Below are 17,206 nucleotides of genomic sequence, written 5' to 3'. Positions count from 1 at the left end.
CAACCGTCGTGTCGATGCAATATTTCCTCATCGCTATAAAAGCCGTACAAATACGTAGACTTCCTCTTAGCAATACATTCCATTTTTGCTTTGTTTGTTGATGCAATTCCATGTATTCACGAAGTCTGACATCAAATATGACTCGATATAGAAAACTCTTGTAACATTTATCAAGTGATGCTATAAATCCTGCATACAGTGTTCTGAAACCGTTATTTAATTATTCCTACTAACAGTATAAATCTGAATGTAAGTTTGTTTGTTACGCTTTAAGGCCGGAGCCTCTAAACCGATTTTGATGAAATTTGGTACAACGATAAACTAGACCTTGGGAAATGATGAAAATAACGTCGATAAGCTATAACTATACCAATTGTAGGTTTAGTTTGCCATAGAAATCTTCCTCGAAATAAGATTCATATAATGTTTTAGGAACGGGAACTGGAATAGGACATGAGATAATCTTCAATTCCAAAATTGCTTATTATTTTTAAAAACCATTCATCCTATTATTATGTTTAATTATTTTATTTTATCCATTTATTATATTTAACCTTGTATAAAATCATATCATAATAATCATAATCCCCCGAAAAACAAGTTGGTAATTAAAGCAACGTAACAATATAAAGTAAGCTTAAATTATCGTGGAGTGAAATTAGAGTTTGTTGATTTGATAACCATCGCTGGTTATTGCAACATCTAGACACACAAGTAATGCCGCCATTTGTCTGGATTTCGTGAATCTTTTGTGCAATTTCAGGATTTTATCAAGAAAACTATTACAAATATGTGGTATATAACGAGAAAACAAGATAATTTAATAGTATAATTTAAATTTAATATTAATGAACCTACTTAATCGTTTTTAAAATAGATTTCACTTGAATATCTGCCCGAGTTGCTAGTTGATGTGAGTTATTTTAATAATAAAATATTAGAAATGAAAACTGTAATAATCTAGTTCAAGATATAAAAAAATGGCAGTATAAAGAAGTTATAGGGTATGCGCTGCGAAAAGTATTGGTTGTACATGAAAAAAGTTATATTTAGGGAGGAAATATTAGCTGAGGCCTATTCAGATTTAATTATCCTAAAACAACATACCGTCAAGCTGACGTGGGCGGGACAGTCAACAGTGGAATAAATACAAGTGCTGATCAGACTAATAGCCTAAACACATGGTCGGATTTGGTACGGCCGAACTATCGGACGCGGTCTGGGGGCCTACTCTTAAAATTGATATTCGATAAATCGTGGCATTAGTCGTGTCAAATCCTACTCTTAGTTACATCGTATTCAATGTCAAAACGATGATTGAACGAACGAAACATTATTCGATATTGTCGGTTTAGAACCGACAATGATAATGATAATGAATAATGTTTTTTTTCATGAAACCGTACTCTTAGTTGAAAATGTTAGAGACGAATATTCGAATTTCACAAATAATCAAACGTCACTTTTAGGATAATCTCAACGACACGTTCTAGGCTGTCGATGCTAATATCGTTTCAAGTTGTATAGATATATTTGCCATACAATATACATACTTAATAAATATTATTGAAATAATTATATGTGATTTACTATTCAACAGGTTTTTTTAACTACTAAGTCATTTAAGTCATTTTGTTGATCGTTTATGCGTCGAAATAATGCTAAAAAATCAAAAATACCAAAAACGCACAGATAGATAGAAATAGTGATAATATTAATATTAGTTCAAAATATTTTTTTTGTTTGGTTAAAAATAAAGAGAAAAGAGTTGAGTAACTTTGTTTGTAAAGTGTGATAGATATACCGAGTCTGCATTGAAAAGGGTATGGCGTATCGTTTATCTGATGAACTTCTCGCTTATAATGTTATTTATTCTTTTGTATAACATATTTTGCATGTCATTTGACGAAACATATTGGATTATCAATAATATTATGTTAACATCTTAAGTACAATGTTTCCTGAAAATAAAATTTCATTTCATTGTGCACTTTTTTACATGGCATTGCATTTTTTTATGTTACATCCAATCCGCCCGTCGGATGCATTATTATGACATAATATTCGGACGACCAAGCCTTGCTCGGATTTTTAAGAATGTACAAAAAATTAACCCAAAAAAAAACTAATAGGACATCTGGATTCTAACCGGGGTCTTTTGCTTTCCGGATCACCCAATGAGTCCAGCCATTATAGTCTTGTATATAGTGGCGAAATTTACCTTTGCATTCTAATGCTATTGTAGCTGTTTCTCACTAAAACACGGATAAAACTACATTTTTTTTTTAAATTGAAACCTAGCTAGATCGATTTCTCTCCCCCGAAACTACCTATATACAATATTTCATTCAAATCGTTGGAGCCGTTTCCGGGATTAAGAATATATATACAAAAATTGTTCGTTTAAAGATATAAGATACATACTTATACTATGAGACTATTTAAGGATTTAAGGTTGCACAAGTCATGTGTTATTAACGTGAAGAAAATGATACACGCTATTAAATATTGTTAAGGAAAATCCGACTCATTGTTAACACTTATGTTAGAAACATTATAATTAAATCGTTAAATTACTTAAACAAGAAATCTTATTATCATTCTTTGAAATGATGTTGAACCAACAGTATTTTAAAAGAGTTAATATAAAACAGGGGCCCGATTTTCCAGCATAGAGCGCTCGCCAACAAAGACCAGTAGTCAAGTCATATATGATTCTGTCAATGTCACTGTCTCTTTGTCACTGTCACTTTCACAGAACACCAATTTTAGGGTTCTGTAGCAAAAACGGAACCCTTATAGATTCGTCATGTTTTCCTGTCTGTCTATCCGTCCATATGTCACAGCCACTTCTTTCCGAAACTATAAGAACTATACTGTTAAAACTTGGTAAGTAGATGTATTCTGTTTACCGCATTAACATTTTCACACAAAAATAGAAAAAAAAAACAATAAATTTTGCGGGTACTTAATACTTAAAACTGAAACTCAAATTTATTTTTCATGAAACCCATACGTGTATCTATGAATAGATAGGTCTAAAAAAATGATATTGAGGTTCATAATATTATTTTTTCCTAAACTGAATAGTTTGCGCAAGCGCCCCCGAGCTCTTTAAACTTCTAAAATAAGTGAATGATAAAACTAAAAAAATATACGATGTACATTGCCATGCAAACTTCCACCGAAAATTGGTTTACTAATCGGCTATTTATCAATCAAATGAAGTTTACTGGTTAACCTTTGACCATCATTGGCGGACAAGACTAGACGACTAGACGACTAACCGTCTAGGTACATATACGCTGTTCTTAAGCACTGTATTTTAGAAGATGTTGACCGAAACCGTAATCACTGTATTTTATGACTATCTTTATATATCTGTTCGTGGTCTCATATTACATTTTGAAACGCCTCAAATTCAAATATTTTTATTCAAAATCTCTTATTGAACGTCAAAAACTACCACCCATTCAAAATACACTGCCTCAGACCTGAGAAGAATGGGCGCAAAAAATTCAGCGGGCTTTTTTTTATAAAAATGTGGATGACAATGTAATATCGAACAATAAACATTTATAATTTAAGAGCTTGAGGGTGTTAGCTTCATTCCCAGTCTGTGGTATTATTAAGAAAATCACTGATGTTATAGTAACCTTTCACACACAAACTTTTTCGTAACACATTTGTATTGTACATTCTCTGGGATCATATTGTAGAAGCATATATATACATCGCCCAATAAAAAAAGACTTACTAACTCGACATGACCGAGTAGTAGGTATAACAAGTTTATGCTTGTACCTCGTGTTAACATAATGATTGTCACAGTTTCTAGCAATTACCTAAGACCTCAGAATAAATAGCCTTACAAATAAAAGGCATTTATTTTCTCAAAATTGATTCCTTTAGAATTCTCTTTGATGTCATTTCTAATAACTACTAGATAAGTAGATACTACTACCGCTTCGGAAACAAATGGCGCTCTGAGAGAGAAGAAGCGGCGCAAGAAACTCTTACAGCATTCTTTTTTTGCGCTCTTTTCAATAAAAATATACAGTATTGTACAGTCATTTCTATCGCTATAAAATAATCACTATCTAGTCCCAGGCTGTCCTATTATTAGATATTCAGCAGTGGAGTAATAGGATTTACGACAGAGCCATTTTTTTTATAAAACATTTAAATCTATTTATAGATAATGCCTGAACAGTGGCTGGGACTTTATTATAGAAGTGTATACATTTACCCTTAAAGCTATTATGTATCCTTTGAAGCCTACTAGAATAAGTTACAAGCAATCTCTTATTTCTAGTGTTATAATAATGAAAATCACTATTAAGAGCAATATACCGTAAAATAAAAAGTAATGTATTAACCAATGTTAATATTTCAGTTTATCGCAATATCATGTAGGTATACGATGATAAAACCAATACATACATGATTCATTGCTAACTAATGGCATATAATTATTATTATAGTCGTGATGAACACTAATCACTTCATGCAGTCTATTGCAATTAACATTGTAAATATACGCTGATAATATTTATAAATAGGAAGGCAATGTACAATTTATAATAGTTTAGTCTTTGATAAAATTATCGCAAATTATTACAAGCGATATGTTATGTTTAAAAGTGATAACCCTCACTTCTAGGATTAATACACAAATAAAATTTTATGAACGTTGCGGGACCCGAACCTGCGACCTCTCAAATAAAATCTCGTATGCTTTGTTCAACTCTCAGTTGATAACCCCAATATTTGCATATTAGGAAATTGAGTTGAGATGTCGCTCTTGCAAATATTTAGATACGTCATAGGAAAGTACCAGTCATACCAGTGGGTGGCTCCTTTGCACAGGTTGCCGGCTAGATTATGGGTACCACAACGGCGCCTATTTCTGCCGTGAAGCAATAATGTGTAAGCATTACTGTGTTTCGGTTTGAAAGGCGCCGTAGCTAGTGAAATTACTGGGCAAATGTATTAAAATCTTATGTCACAAGGTGACGAGCGCAGTTGTAGTGCCGCTCAGAATTTTTGGGGCTTTCAAGAATTCTGAGCGGCACTGCATTGTAATGGGCAGAACGTATCAATAACTTTCAGCAGAACGTCCTGCCCGTCTCGTCACTTATTTTCATAAAAATAGAACGTTATACACCATATGTCAAACGTCATCAAAAGATACGTCACTCGAACGGTTGGCTCAATTGGTAAGAGCGCTCGCACGGAACGCGAGAGGTCGCGGGTTCGAGTCCCGCATCGTTCATAAAATTTTGTTTCAAATTTTATTTGTGTAATATATTACAAGCGACCCAAAATCAGGTTTATCTTTTGAATTTGCGCGTGACCTCAGATGATCTTTGTTTTATATGACCTGAAGTGTCAAGGTCTTCGATTGAACTTTTGCCACTGCTTTTTGGACATTAACAAGACAACCGATACTTAAGATATTAATCAGGCATTTATTGTAGGCTAAGGACCTAACTTGAGGTTTTAAGATGACACATTCCAAAACTTTAACTGCTGAAACCGATCTGAGAATACTTAAAAAAAATATGCAGTCACGGGACGCCCGAAAAAAGCGAATCTTTATAAGATAAAGTGTATGAGCTAAAAATTTATATTGATACACTTTTACACAAATTATCTTGCCCCAAACTAGGCATAGCCTTATAACGATATATTTAATACAATATACTTACTTAAACATACATAAATAAATATAAACATCCATGACTCGGAAACAAACATCCATATTCATCATATATGATTGCAACTACCGGGATTCGAACCCGGGACCTCTAAGCTTAGTAGTCAGGGTCACTAACCATTCGACTATATCGGTAGATAGTATATTATCACAGAGCAACGTGTTTGGACTCTGTTGGTACGCGAACACTTGCCGTCTGCGAAGTGCCGACTGCCGATAAGGACTACTTTATACGATTTATATTTAGAGCGATAACAAGCGATTAAAAACGGAATACAAAACTAGATATTTTAACAAAACTTTATTTTTTCGAAACGACCGGATGCTCTCATTTTTGTTTTCAAAACAAATCGAAGATAAAAAAAAATAATCTCCTCTTATATTCTCCACGCTTCAAAAATTCAACCGCCTTGAGATAGGGAAGTGCTCTTTATTCTTCTTGCTAATAAGATTCATTTAAATCGTATTCAGAGCTGCGATGGATTCATAATACATTATACTAACTTAGGGAATACGCGCACTTATTCAGCTCTTTTCAGCTTTTGTCCATAGAAAACAACAATTTTGTATGGAGACGTGTACGCGTCGATTCAGCTTTCCGCGTCCATTCTGCTTTCGCGGCAAACCAGCTTAAAATGAGGATAAATGTGTTTTTATTATGCGAATGCTATAGAGAGCGTTCGGCGCTGTTCCGCCGCGTACAGCGCTGTTCGCCGTCGAATGCGGCGGAACAGCTCTTTACAGGGATGGTTCGCGACTCTTTGTCGACAAGTTGCGACCTGCATTGTTCCTGCATTGATTTGACGTAATCATTATGCACGTAAAGATTAAGGAGTGCAGACGTGATTTAAAGTTATTATTCTCACTCTTACGACGCCGTATGCGGCTGATAGAAGCAGAGCTGTATAAGTGTGACCAAAATCGTTCAGCGAAAAGCGAATGGAGCTGAATAAGTGCGCGTAGTCCCTTATTCGGTACTAACTGAGAACTGACGCGAGCGGTTAAGACAGCAGGCGACATTTGAACGCTACCTATCCTATCTTCTGGTTGTAAGGTCGAGGATAAATCTGACAAGGCCAAAAAAGCTACTTAACAACTCGTATGATGACATAAGAAAGAATTACTTACTTACTTTGACTAATTAGATACCTTGCTGTACTGTTTTTGTCTGTTATGCCTATCTAAAACTTTTTTATGCCTCTCCACATTTGAGAAGACTTTTACTCAGATTAAATTAAAGATAAAAAAAAGAAAATACTACACGTAATCTTCAAAAACAAAGCAGTGATAGCGCGAAAATATCACGACATGTACCTAACGATAATGAAACTGCAAACCGTACGGACGCAACATAACGAGTACGAGGGGGTGAAAGGGGAATGGAAGGGGACATCGCGTTCCAGCGAGGTCCAGAGATTATGTAACTCGGTTGTATGCTCCTAGGAGTTTAGTGATTGGCAAACGTCCAAAAAAAAAGAATGCTGGGAGAGTGTCTTGCGCCGCTTCTTCTCTCTCAGAGCGCCATTTGTTTCCGAAGTGATAGTAGTGTCTAGTATATTAGAAATGACATCAAAAAGAATTCTAAAGGTATCAATTTTGATTAAATAAATGCCTTTTATACCTTCCAGTGACAGCCGACTATTCAAGTTGGCCTGTCTTGAAGATCTTCGCGCCTCTAGGTATGTTTACGTAGGTGCCTAAGGCTAGGGTTACTATGGATGCAAGTTCTGACGAAAATTTGTTCTGAAAAAAAAAAATCTGACGAGTACTTCCGAAATTCTCGTCAGAACAAGGCGTTTACACTGTGCGCGTTTTCTGTTATTCTGATAGTCAGTTCGTTTCTGCCGTCCAGCGAAGATGGACGAATTTGATGAATTTAATTTTCTTGAAAGTCCATTATTTAAATTATTATTGTTAAATGGTGGAAAGACAGAGCATGTCAACGAGTTATTTTCTATAAGAGACGACAAAGGATAGTTCAAAATGTAGAGTGTTGAGTTCTGTAGCAACTTTCTCCCACTTTTTCCGAGATATATATCTGTTGTGATAATTTTTGTCTCTCATATCCCACAAACACCTGTTCTCGTACACGAGACTGATTTATTTATCGTTATCCATAGTGGAAACCAAATCACTCGAAATTCGCAGACGCAGGTCGTGCGAAAAAATCAAACTCGTTTGAACGCTCGAGTGGTTCTGACGACGTCGTGCATGTTCTGACGCGTTCGTCATTGCCAGTGTTAACACTGTCATTGGATACCAGGCGTTTGTTTCTTCTGACGAATCCGTCAGAACTCGTCAGAACAAATTTTCGTCAGAACTCGCATCCATAGTAACCCTAGCCTAAAGCGCGGAGTAACACATGCCAACAACGACGGCTCCTTATAATGGCAACCGCGCGCAACTTCGCCATCGCAAATTGCATTTACGTAGCTGTCGACCACTGATTCAAATTTGTACACCATTTCTTGGCTTTTAAAATAAAAGTAGCCCAAGTTTTGCCTTACAACACTTGGATATACTTCCATAAAATAATCCTAGATACTCCATATTCCATTCCTCAATATTCCATACAAAAATTACAATTACGTGTTCGCATCAACATAATAAACATCTAATAATGCAATTTATATCTTATCACCTTTAAGTAAGGTTCAATTGACAAAGCAGAAATAGCACAGCGCATTAATGAACATGCATAAAAATAACTGCTGCCGTTTTTATGCCCAAGACGTAATGTATGATTTTTACAAGCTTAAGGACCGCCAGGTTGGCTTAAGTTGGACCATACCAACACAAATATGACCACAATTTTATGTGGGGACTTTCTTACCATTCTAATAAAACCATGACCTTTTATCTAGTAAATTATCGAAAATGAAACATTAGCTATCTGCCTGTGAAATTCTAGAACATACCTAAGAATATCTCCGCAAGATATGAATATACAGATAGAAATAAAAAAAAAAGTGTGTGTGTAGTTATGTATGCACGCAAGAAGTAATACTTCTTTGGCCTAACAAAGCATATTCATTAAAATGATTTATTCCTCGTGCTATTCTACATTTTTAGAAAAAAACACTTTGTAAAAGTCTTGCAAAGATGGCTTTGAAAATTATTTAATAAATAGTGAATACGGCTGTATGGGCTTGAACCCTTTGCCTGTCCTAATAAAGGACGAAGAAACAAAATAAAACGAATGACGCAAACGTCAGAAAATTTTAAGAACCAAACCTGTTACTTAAACGCTATTGCCAAAAGAAGAAAAAAAAAAAACCTGTTACTTTTTTATGTTACAGTGATGCGCGCGCATCTTAAAATTTTACTCTAATCATTTTGTCATAACGCGCCTAAAGAAGTATAACTTCAAAAATATGGTTTCCGGCATTACAAACGGGCAATTCATATTTTCTATGTTTAGTATGTTTAAATAATAAAATAAATAAGTAACAGCTTTGCGAATACTTCGCATAGGTTTTCTGTAGCGGTTCTTGTTCCTAATGAGGAAGACTCTATGCAAGAACACACACCAAACTTCAATATTGAAGGAAGCTCTTTAGATACTTTCTTAGAACTCAGTGAAAAGTACACAGTTGTTAACTTCTAATAATCCGCATTTCACAATCTCACTGCATCCGAAATGTACTTATTACGAATTTATATAACGATATGAACTAGAGCGTGTACCTATTTAAGTTGTATTTAATTGTTGATCATGTCTACTTTAGGTAAGATTAACTAACCGACTTCAAAAAAGGAGGAGGTTCTCAATTCGTCGTTTTTTTTTTGTTTTTATGTTTGTTACCTCAAAACTTTCGACTGTGTGAACCGATTTTGATAATTCTTTTTTTATTTAAAAGCTGGTGCGTGTGGTCCCACTGTAATTTGGTCCAGATCCGACAGTGGAATCCATGAGAAAACCATAAAAGTTTTAAATTTTGCTATACAAACGTATAGCAAAGTGGATAATAAATTTACGAATAATTCAATATCGCGCCATCCAATTTCGATGATTCTTTTTTTATTGGAAAGCATATACTTCAAAGATAGTTTGGTGAGAGTTTGGTTAGGTTCTGATAACGGAATCCATGACAAAGTAACGGAACACTGTCTGTAATCAAATTGCAAAGTACTTAAGTTCATTGCTGCATTGAAAAGTTTTGTATATTTACACATATTTAGACAAATTGTTAGTTAGTGTACTTGAAATTCACTAAAAATTATAAAATAAAAAAAAATAACAAAAAAACAACCGCTTTCAAAAACACTATTCCAACACAATAGATATAATGTGCACTAAAAAGTATAAAAATAATTGCGTATATTTATACAATCTAAATTATTAATCTTATTCTAGTTACGATTATTGTAATTTTTGGAGTCGGTGTCATCCAAAATAGGTTTGTTACTACATACATAGTTATAGGTGAGATGAGCTTGAGTCGTGAGGAGACGAGAGGCGAGAGCGGGTTGCGGCCGAATGACACCGATCCCTAAAATAACAATAATCGTAACTAGAATAAGATTAATAATTTAGATTGTATAAAAATACGCAATTATTTTTATACTTTTTAGTGCACATTATATCTATTGTTTTGGAATATTCTTTTTGAAGGCGGTTATTTTTTTGTTAAAAAAAATTTTAAGGTATATTTTTGAAAATGTAATATGCATACGCTATCGAAAATATGTAGTTTGGTTATTAGTTCAAATCTGATGACTGTTGTGAAGTATTTATGCCGTAGGCTTATTCTATTTTTTATATATAACTTTGAGTTTTTTTCTACCCAGGAAACTAATAATGTTTTCAAAGAAATTGATTCCTTAAATATCTTGTACATAATCTATAAAAACCATGCCTTAATATTGACTATACAGAAACAGAGAGTACTTGGTACTCGATTCTTGTTCCAAATATGTTATTTTTTAATGAATAAATATAGAACTTCAATATAAATGAACTGTGGATGCATCAGTAGGTACAATGCGTGACTCTTTCGTTAGTTAAGCGCAATCGCAAACAGGTCCGTGGACCCGCCTTCTCTCTCCCAATTCGTATCCCTGTCTCCAGACGCAATCCCGTGTTTTGTCTAAAGGTTTTTTTTAAGAGGTACCCATGAATTTGAACTTGAAAAAAGGAACACAATTAGTATAGTAGCGTTTAGTCACTAAATCAAATACAACCTTCTTTCCATCGCAAGCGGTGATTTTATATTAAATAATCTGTTAAATATTTTTTGCTTTATTCAACTTTATATATATTTAGTCTTTTTTTACAAGTTCCTTTTTATATGGTATGTATCAAGTTGATAGTTACATACAGTTATGCTGCTCGTGGCAGCATCGTGGGGCGGGTCGTTACCTTTCCTAAAATATGTGCGAGGGAAGCGATGGCTGGTTCATGCCTCATGCGCTGTTTGTCGTGCCTGGTCATATACAATTTGATAATATACCATTTTAATTTATTACTTTAAATATATAAATGTTAGCAAATTACCTTTTCTTATTTACAGTGTATGCGAATTGATACAACTACTGCAGTCGTTACTCTTGTGAGTTTGTTTTAAGATTTTTTACTTCTTTTTCTTTTTTTTTACCTTACATAAGTATGTCAAAACGTTTAGGTAATTTAGGTACATCAATTTACATATCTTAATATATATATATATTTCTTGTGTGCGTGTGTATGTCACTGAACTCCTCCTAGACGGCTGGACCGATTTTGATGAAACTCACTGTGTGTCTTCAGGTGGATTCGAGGATGGTTTAGATTCACAATTAAACTACCTCCTAAGTGGCTGGACCGATTGTGATGATATTTTTGTGTGTTCCAGTGAATTTGAGATTGGTGTGTCTTCAGGTGGATTCAAGAATGGTTTAGATTCACAATTAAACTAGCTCTTAAGCGGCTGGGACTGATTTTGATGATTTTTTTGTTTGTTTCAGTGAATTTGAGATTGGTTTAGATTCTCAATTCCGTCCATATTATATAATTCTCCTGCTCATGTGTATGTTAGTGAACTCCTCCTAACGGCTGGACCGACCTTTTCAAATTTAAGACGTGTGTACAAAGGACAACGTCTGTCGGGTCCACTAGTATTGTATAAAAGACAATGTAAAATGCTGAAACTGTAAATATAGATTAAAATAAGTGGCAATGAGAGCCACTTCTTCTCATTAAAGCTCAACTTTTCCGAAGTGGTGACATTAGAGCATTTTGGCAATGCGACATTCCTCTAAACAGTTCCAAACAAGTTATCTCTCCAAAAGTATATATTTCAGTTTAAATTTTATACATACCCTTAAAAGGTACGCAATCAAACAAGTTTTTAAAAATAATATTTTAATGTGAAGAATAAATAGTCAACCAACACAAAAAAAACTATTTCCGCGTAATAATAACGCTTTTTCAAGGTTTTATTCGAATTCTGAGACAATAGATACAAATAAAATATATTGTTGGCAACTCAGTTAGATGTAAAAAAGGGTCTCATTGCGAAAAACAACATCCTTTTGAACTTGTACCTATGTCAATAAAAAATTATTTTACCATTCATTAATATTTACATCTCATACATCATTAGGTACATCCTTGTATTAGACATTTCATTTAATTTATATGTTTCTATATTATATGTAGATGTTTGTATTATGTATAATATGAATGTACTCTCAACATGAATTTATTAAAAAGAGCGCAAAAAAAGAATGCTGGGAGAGTTTCTTGCGCCGCTTCTCAGAAGAATTCTAAGGGAATGCATTTTGAGAAAATAAATGCCTTTTATGCCTTCACAATCTGACTAATACTATAAGAAAACTTAAATGGTACTATGGACGGGGTACACAAACTGGGTACAGACAAATAAGGGGAAAGCCATCAAAGACTGGTATCCAAAAAATCTAAAAAGTAAACGGGAAGGACAATACAGGATATTGTCAGATGAACTAAGCAACTAAACGATAGCAGGCAAAATAAGATCTAGAAAGATAGAAAAAGCTAAAGATAGAAAAGAGTGGAAGAAGTTGGAAAAGGCGTCTATCAATAGACACCTCTCTTAATAAAGGATTATTGTGTACATGAATGTACTCGCAACATTAATTGGTTTGCACAAATGCGTTCAAGGGTTTTCACTTACAATATGGCCAAATCTACATCCGAAAGGTCGGTGTTTGGAGATATTTTAAGAAATATGCTACTTATACACTATTTTTGCAAATGCAATTCATAACTAACGTCATAGAGAATCAAGATGCGAATTTTTTTAATATAAAATAAGTACTCACCCATAGATTAAAGATTGGTGTCCGCTGCGCTCCAATTAGATACCGCAGGCGTAGTCGCAAAGTGCTGCAACTTATAGTTGACGTGAAGACGTTGACGTGAAACATGTTCTGTTAAACGTTAATAAAAAGCTATTGTTTTTAGCTAGTGCGTTGTCTAGTTGGAGCGCAGCGGAGACCAATCCTTAATCTAAGGCTGAGATCTATTAAGCGTACTCAGACTTTTCTCCGACTTTACTTAAGGCGACACTAAATGCCAGCGACCTTGAGCGATATGAGTTCACAGCTGCCGGCCCGAAATCTATGTAACAAAGCCAATATTTTCAAAATTCTTGCGTGGAAAACAGTTTATATGCTTACAATCCTCGTTATTCACTACTAATCTGAATAAATGAACCTACACAAAAAAGTACAAGCTATAAGAATTACTTTTCTGAAAGAAGTACCAAAAAATGCGTCACATGGCGTGGCTAAAAAACTTGTTTAACTTCAAAGAAAAGTGGTAGTTCAAAAAGACTCGGCAGTGTTAACTATAACCGACAGCAAGCAATAAGCAACCTACAAATAAGACTTAAGGATATGTGTAACAGGATTAAGTAGTGTTCATAGCTCGAAATGCTATACTTTCACCACAAAACTTGTCTAAAAACACCTTGTTTGCGTGTTTTCTGCTTATTCTTCGCCTTAAGCAAAACTTAGCTGAGTGTGTAAGCGCGAACTTAACTTTTACATTGGGCTGTCTTAGCTTAAGCTCAGTATAATTTTGAACTGTCTAACGATTATAATCAAAATCAAGGATTGTACTAAACTTCTGCTAAGTTTTACGCAAGTAAAGTCTGAGCAAAGTCTTAGTAAGTTCTATGGATCTCAGACTAAGTACTAACCATTTTGTTATATCCGTTCTCTTAACATATACATAGGGCCTAAGTAAAATAATATTTTATTTAAGCCCTCGGTGCTGGTTTCATATTCCAATATTTGTAATATTATGACGAAATATCTATATATATAAAAATGTATTGCTGTTCGTTAGTCTCGCTAAAACTCGAGAACGGCTGGACCGATTTGGCAAATTTAGGTCTTGAATTATTTGTGGAAGTCCAGAGAAGGTTTAAAAGGTGAATAAATAGGAAAATGCTGCTAAATTAAATAAAAACAACAAATTTGTTTTTCCTTTGATGTGTCCATACATAATTTCTATGAGAGAATTTATTGACGCACGGTTTGACAGTTCTGCTGTGAAACAATTTCATTACGACAGCAGTGTACATATTTTACGAAGTAATTTTTGATGTATATATTATTGACAAATTCATATAAAAACTATATTTTATTTATTACTAGCTGACCCGACAGACGTTGTTCTGTATATAATAAATAAAATAATGTTTTTTTTTTTTTATGAATTTGTCAATATTAAATAATATCAAGTATTGCTTCGTAAAAATGCACCCTGTTGTTGTAACGAAATTGTTTCACAGCATAACTGTCAAACCGTTGCGTCAATAAATTTGACGGGGTACGCATCAAAGGAAAAACAAATTTGTTGTTTTTATTTAATTCTGAGCATTTTCCTATTTATTTACCTTTAAACCTTCCCTGTACTTCCACAAATAATTCAAGACCAAAATTAGCCAAATCGCTCCAGCCGTTCTCGAGTTTTAGCGAGACTAACGAACAGCAATTCATTTATATATATACATAGATAAACAGAACAACGTCTGTCGGGTCAGCTAGTAATAAATAAAAAAGAATTTGCAAACAGAGACGCAGTGAACAGTTAAGGAAGTTGTGTTTGAGGAAGATTAACTAAACTAGAATTTTCAAGGAAAAATTAATTTTTAATGCTAATGTTTAATGTTTTGTAGAGGTTAATGGATAACTAATGATCATTAATATTCGATTTAGATCATTTATAAGTGTGATTTTATCAAGATCATTGGAATTTTAAATATATTATATCTTAAAAAGATAGCAATAATATTAATGAGTCTTTATTTGTTGTAAAAAGATATACAATTTTGCTTAAAATTACCCTCGACCCCCAAACTAGGAAATCAAAAATCAAATTCCAAATTTCTATATTTGATAGTAAAATATATATACAAAATTACTTATAATCTTCTTATTAAAGCAATTTACAATTAAGCCTTATATATGTAGGTACCAGAAAACTTATTTCTACAACCCTATCTACGTGTTGAGGGATAAAACTATATTATGCTTTAAAACTAATACAGTTTACACAAGGTTTGTGGGGGAAAATTCAGGAAACTGGGAAAACCTGGCTATTTGCTCACTTAACCTCACTTAATACTAATGACTAGAACTTAAGACTAACTTAAAAACTAAGGTAAATAAATACATAGATATGTATATACGTGTATAATATATAAATATAAGTATAAGAGGGGTGTGGGGTGGAGTGGGGGGGGGGGGATTTAATACTTACAACTAAACCAATTCACAATATTTTGGTTTTACATTGATTCAGACCTAACTAGAACTCTGTGTGGGATCTATGTGGCCCGTGACATGATTTTATGTGTAAGGTCGCTATAGGTGTGATATAGTTATATCAGTAGGGATAAGGTTATATACCTGGATATACATTATACCTTGATAAGTAGATTGTTGAACATTTTGTATTAACTTTTGTTGATTTTATGCCGAAATGTTTTTCATTATTGTTATTTGAATAACTGTACTTATAACACTGAATAAGTAACCAACGTAATGTGACTAGACTATAGCTATGCCCCCTTATTCTTAATGGTCCGCTAACTTTAAACAGCCGCTTAGGGGTGTTTTTTTTTCTCATTCTGACTTAGGTCAATAGAAGAAGACAGAGTGAGAATAAGCAATGCTTTAAGTTAGCAGACTATTATGAATAAGGGGGATAGACTATAGCTAGATAATAGCCGCGGCGTCTGCGTTCACACATTATTGTGCCCGTAGTGCAAGAATCGTTGTTTCTTAAGACTTTAATAACTTTATATCAAATTAAGATATCGCTATATTTTTTCTAGATAAGTGCCGAGTCTCTAAGGAATATCTTAGAAGACTTAATTGAAATCTATTTCGTAGATTTTCCGTGATGCGCGCACAAATGAAAACCTCTATCATTTTATATATATAAATAAGTAATTAGTTCCGTAAAATATATTATACTCACAATATATTCCACTTGATTAGTCTACAATAACAGTTATATTATTAGATCGTACTCGTATCACAGTTAGTAAGACAGCCATGAACCACTTTCATATAATTATATTACGGTACATTCAGAAGATATATTTATCTAATATATAAAATTCTCATGTCGCGGTGTTTGTAGTTAAACTCCTTCGAAACGGCTGATTCTCATGAAATTTTGAGTGCATATTGGGTAGGTCTGAGAATCGGACAACATCTATTTTTCATCCCCCTAAATGTTAAGGGTGGTCCACGCCAATTTTTTTTTAAATTTGTTTGATTATGAGTCAGCATTAAAAAGTACATACAACTTAAAATTTTCACCCATCAACAGTTACTTTTGTATCGCGATTTTAATATCGGCAATACAACGTTTGCTGGGTCAGCTAGTATCACTATAAAGATATAACTTTATCTCACGGGTTCAATCATCTTAATAGTGTGACGTAAAGCAAGGTGCAAGAAAACTTCCCCATTTGTGCTTTCAGCAAGAACTTTTTATGAAATAATTTATATTATTTAAACACGACTCATATATTGGATGCAGCACCTTAGAAAATAATTTGTTATGTATATTACAGCCATTGTAAAATACTCTATTTGATTGAAAAGAGTGGCCGTTGAGTTTCTTGTATGTTCGTCTCGCGAGCTCTACTTTTGCTAACGTATGGTAAATTCAGTAATGTAAAAGAAATATTTGTAGTGACGTTTCAAAAGCGCTTAAGCCTAATTGAATAAATTTTATTTGACTTTGACTTTGAATGTGTCTGCTGCCCGCTGCCCTCTAATAGCTGAAACACATGATCGGATTTGGTACGGCCGAACAACCAGCCATCGTACAGAATTATTATTATTACCGTCCGGATCGTACTCAGTACGGCCGCGGACCAATTGGTACGAGGCGCACACAGGACCGTCTGATGGTGTCGTTGCTGACCACGTGTTTAGACTTTAGTCTATAAAGGTCGAAGGAAACGATTGCTGCTCCATGCATCACGTTGCTGTGGA

The 17,206-nt window shown here is 34.0% G+C and overlaps 1 protein-coding gene and 1 non-coding gene across 3 annotated transcripts in view; both read left to right on the top strand.

Annotated features, from left to right (window-relative positions):
• Positions 1-17,206, top strand: part of LOC126977502 (estradiol 17-beta-dehydrogenase 11-like) — a 90,762-nt gene that overhangs the window by 39,598 nt on the left and 33,958 nt on the right. The window lies entirely within an intron of this gene.
• On the top strand, positions 5,202-5,275 carry Trnas-gga (transfer RNA serine (anticodon GGA)). The gene has a single exon. It is a non-coding gene; the product is annotated as a tRNA-Ser (tRNA).

Source organism: Leptidea sinapis, chromosome 45 (assembly GCF_905404315.1).
Source record: "Leptidea sinapis chromosome 45, ilLepSina1.1, whole genome shotgun sequence".
In the NCBI taxonomy this organism is placed as follows: Eukaryota; Metazoa; Arthropoda; class Insecta; order Lepidoptera; family Pieridae; genus Leptidea; species Leptidea sinapis.
This window is presented reverse-complemented; position numbering and strand designations above follow the sequence as displayed.